Source organism: Arachis ipaensis, chromosome B8 (assembly GCF_059453495.1).
Source record: "Arachis ipaensis isolate K30076 ecotype BB chromosome B8, ASM5945349v1, whole genome shotgun sequence".
NCBI classification, from domain to species: Eukaryota; Viridiplantae; Streptophyta; class Magnoliopsida; order Fabales; family Fabaceae; genus Arachis; species Arachis ipaensis.
Window position 1 is genome coordinate 77227449 of NC_142443.1, and position 4859 is coordinate 77232307.

A 4859-nucleotide genomic window follows, 5' to 3' on the forward strand; every position below is an offset into this window, starting at 1 on the left:
TTGAAGGTAGGTGGAGTTTATGAGGTAGGTTTATGGGGAAGAGTGGATGGGGTTGTGTGAAAGAGAGTGGTGAGAAGAAGTGAGTGGAGGTAGGTGGGGATCCTGTGGGGTCCACAGATCCTGAGGTGTTCAAAGATTTACATCCCTGCACCCATTACGCATGTAAAAATGCCTTTGTACCCAACTCTGGGCGTTCAGCGCCAGGCTGGTGGCCATTTTGGGCGTTCAACGCCCATTTGTGTGCCATTTCTGGCGTTGAACGCCAGAACCATGCCTGTTCTGGCGTTCAGCGCCCAGAAGTTGCCCATTTTGGGCATTCAGCGCCAGAACCATGCTCTGTTCTGGCGCTGAACGCCAGACAGATGCTCCTCCAGGGTGTGATTTTTCTTCTACTGTTTTTGATTCCGTTTTTGATTTTTTTGTTTATTTTGTGACTCCACATGATCATGAACCTACAAAGACATATAACTAAGGAAAATATAGTTAGATAAATAAAAATTGGGTTGCCTCCCAACAAGCGCTTCTTTAATGTCAATAGCTTGACAGTGGGCTCTCATGTAGCCTTACAGATATGTAGAGCTTTGTTGAGACTCTCCAACACCAAACTTAGAGTTTGGATATGGGAGTTCAACACCAAACTTAGAGTTTGGTTGTGGCCTCCCAACACCAAACTTAGAGTTTGACTGTGGGGGCTCTGGTTGACTCTTCTTTGAGAGAAGCTTTTTCTGCTTCCTCTCCATGGTTGCAGAGGGAGATCCTTGAGTTTTAAACACAAGGGAGTCCTCATTCCATTGAAGGACTATTTCACCTCCGTCAACATCAATCACAGCTCTTGCTGTGGCCTGGAAAGGTCTTCCTAGGATGATGGATTCATCCTCTTCCTTTCTAGTATCCAGGACTATGAAATCAGTAGGGATGTAAAGGCCCTCAACCTTTACTAGCACATCCTCTACTTGTCCATAAGCCTGTTTTCTTGAGTTGTCTGCCATCTCTAATGAGATTCTAGCAGCTTGCACCCCATAGATTCCCAGTTTCTCTATTACAGAGAGGGGCATGAGGTTTATTCCTGAACCAAGGTCACACAGAGCCTTAAAGATCATGGTGCCTATGGTATAGGGTATTATGAACTTTCCAGGATCCTGTCTCTTCTGAGGCAATGTCAGTTGATCCAGATCACTTAGTTCATTGATAAACAAGGGAGGTTCAACTTCCCAAGTATCAATGCCAAATAATTTGGCATTCAGCTTCATGATTGCACCAAGAAACTTGGCAGTTTGCTCTTCAGTAACATCCTCATTCTCTTCAGAAGAGGAATACTCATCAGAGCTCATGAAGGGCATAAGGAGGTTCAATGGAATCTCTATGGTCTCTAGATGAGCCTCAGAATCCTTTGGTTCCTCAGAGGGAAGCTCCTTATTGGTCACTGGACGTCCCAGGAGGTCTTCCTCCTTGGGATTCACGTCTTCCTCTCCCTCATTGGGTTCGGCCATTTTGCTTATGTCAATGGCCTTGCACTCTCCTTTTGGGTTCTCTTCTGTATTGCTTGGGAGAGTACTGGGAGGGATTTCAGTGATCCTTTTACTCAGCTGACCCACTTGTGCTTCCAGGTTTCTAATGGAAGATCTTGTTTCATTCATGAAACTTACAGTGGCCTTGGATAGATCAGAGACTAGATTTGCTAAATTAGAAGCATTTTGTTCAGTGTTCTCTGTCTGTTGCTGAGTGGATGATGGAAAAGGTTTATTATTGTTAAACCTGTTTCTTCCACCATTATTAAAGCCTTGTTGAGGCTTTTGATCCTTCCATGAGAAATTTAGATGATTTCTCCATGATGAGTTATAGGTGTTTCCATAAGGTTCACCTAAGTAATTTACCTCTGCTATTGCAGGGTTTTCAGGATCATAAGCTTCTTCTTCAGAAGATGCCTCTTGAGTACTGTTGGATGCAGCTTGCATTCCATGCAGACTCTGAGAGATTATATTGACTTGCTGAGTCAATAATTTATTCTGAGCCAATATGGCATTCAGATTATCAACTTCAAGAACTCCCTTCTTCATAGGCGTCCCATTACTCACAGGATTTCTTTCAGAAGTGTACATGAACTGGTTATTAGCAACCATGTCAATGAGTTCTTGAGCTTCTGCAGGCGTTTTCTTTAGATGAATGGATCCACCTGCAGAAGTGTCCAGTGACATCTTTGATAGCTCAGATAAACCATCATAGAATATATCCAGGATGGTCCATTCTGAAAGCATGTCAGAGGGACACTTTTTGGTCAACTGTTTGTATCTTTCCCAAGCTTCATAGAGGGATTCACCTTCTTTCTGTCTGAAGGTTTGAACATCAGCTCTAAGCTTGCTCAGCTTTTGAGGAGGAAAGTACTTGGCTAAGAAAGCCGTGACCAGCTTATCCCAAGAGTTCAGGCTGTCTTTGGGTTGAGAATCCAACCATAATCTAGCTCTGTCTCTTACAGCAAAAGGGAAAAGCATGAGCCTGTAGACTTCAGGATCTACTCCATTAGTCTTAACAGTATCACATATCTACAAGAATTCAGTTAAGAACTGAAAATGATCTTTAGATGGAAGTCCATGAAACTTGCAGTTCTGCTGCATCAGAGAAACTAATTGAGGTTTCAGCTCAAAGTTGTTTGCTCCAATGGCAGGAATGGAGATGCTTCTTCCATGTAAATTGGAATTAGGTGCAGTAAAGTCACCAAGCATCTTCCTTACATTATTATTATTTTCGGCTGCCATCTCCTCTGCCTGTTCAAAAATTTCTGAAAGGTTATCTCTGGATTGTTGTATTTTAGCTTCTCTTAGTTTCCTTTTTAGAGTCCTTTCAGGTTTTGGATCTGCTTCCACAAGAATGTTCTTATCCTTGCTCCTGCTCATATGACAAAGAAGAAGGCACAGAAAATAATAATAATAATAGAGATCCTTTATACCACAGTATAGGGATCCCTGTGTAAGTAGAAGAAGAAGGGGAGACAAAGAATGTAATATAATGGAAGAAACACAACTGTGAGGATGGCAGAGATGTGAGATGAGATGTTAGGATATGAATGAATAAATAGAATAAGATGGGGGAGAGATAATTTTCGAAAATTATTTTGAAAAAGAGTTAGTGATTTTCGAAAAATGGTTTTTGAAAATTGTTAGTATTTTTTCGAAAAATTTGTAAAATTAAAAATAAAAATAAGAATAATTAGTTAATTAAAAAGAAGTTTTTGAAAAAGAGGGAAGATATTTTCGAAAATTAAAGAGAGAGAGTTAGTTAGGTAGTTTTGAAAAAGTTAAGAAACAAACAAAAAGTTAGTTAGTTAGTTGAAACAAATTTTGAAAAGATAAGAAGTTAGGAGGTTAGGAAAGATATTTTGAAAAGATATTTTTGAAAAAGATAAGATGAGAAGATATTTTTGAAAAGATATGATAGAAATTAGTTTTTGAAAAAAAGATTTGATTTTTAAAATCACAATTAATGACTTGATTCACAAGAAATCACAAGATATGATTCTAGAACTCAAAGTTTGAATCTTTCTTAACAAGCAAGTAACAAACTTCAAATTTTTGAATCAAAACATTAATTGATTATGTTATTTTCGAAAATTTGGTATAAAAATAAGAAAAAGATTTTTGAAAAATATTTTTGAAATTTTCGAAAATAACTAAGAAATTTGAAAAAGATTTGATTTTTGAAAAAGATTTTGAAAAAGATAAGATTTTCAAATTGAAAATTTGATTTGACTCATAAGAAACAACTTGATTTTAAAAATTTTTGAAAAAGTCAACTCAAATTTTCGAATTTGATGAGAGAAAAAGGGAAAGATATTTTTTTGATTTTTGAATTTTTATGATGCAAGAGAAAAACAAGAAAAATGATGCAATGCATGAAATTTTTAGATCAAAACAATGAATGCATGCAAGAATGCTATGAATGTCAAGATGAACACCAAGAACACTTTGAATGTCATGATGAACATCAAGAACATATTTTTGAAAAATTTTTAAAGCAAAGAAAACATGTAAGACACCAAACTTAGAATTCTTTAATGCTTACGCACTAGGAATTCAAGAATGCATATGAGAAACAAGAAAAGACACAAAACAAAAAATCATCAAGATCAAACAAGAAGACTTACCAAGAACAACTTGAAGATCATGAAGAACACTATGAATGCATGAAATTTTCGAAAAAATGCTGGATGCATATGCAAGTGACACCAAACTTATGATATGACTCAAGACTCAAACAAGAAACACACAAAATATTTTTTGATTTTTATGATTTTCTAATTTTTTTTTTTTGGTATTTTTCGAAAATTAATTGAAAAAGGAAAATAAGGATTCCAAAATTTTTAATATGAATTCCAGAATCTTGCATTCTTAGTCTAAAGCTTCAGTCCAGGAATTAGACATGGCTCACTAGCCAGCCAAGCCTTCAATGAAAGCTCCGGTCCAAAACACTAGACATGGCCAATGGCCAGCCAAGCTTCAGCATGTAATTCAGATATGACATGCCTAACATACTCATTCCCAAAGGAATAGACATGGCTTTACAGCCAGCCAGGCTTCAACATGCTTCCTGAAACACTAGAATTCATTCTTAAAAATTTTGAATAAAAAATTTTTTGAAAACATTTTTAAATTTTTTTTTTTCAAAAACAGATGAGAAAATTTTAGAAATATTTTTGAAAATAAAACAAAAAGAAAATTACCTAATCTGAGCAACAAGATGAACCGTCAGTTGTCCAAACTCGAACAATCCCTGGCAACGGCGCCAAAAACTTGGAGGCATCACCCTTGCCAATGGCTTTATCTTATCCTCTCAGTGAATAATATGCTGACGCACCCTGTCACGGC

General features: G+C 37.0%; 1 non-coding gene across 1 annotated transcript; it reads left to right on the forward strand.

The window, feature by feature from the left end:
- Positions 1 to 2249: 2249 nt before the first annotated feature.
- LOC148548509 (small nucleolar RNA R71) lies at positions 2250 to 2357 on the forward strand. Its single transcript, XR_015897969.1, has one exon. It is a non-coding gene; the product is annotated as a small nucleolar RNA R71 (small nucleolar RNA).
- Positions 2358 to 4859: the final 2502 nt, after the last annotated feature.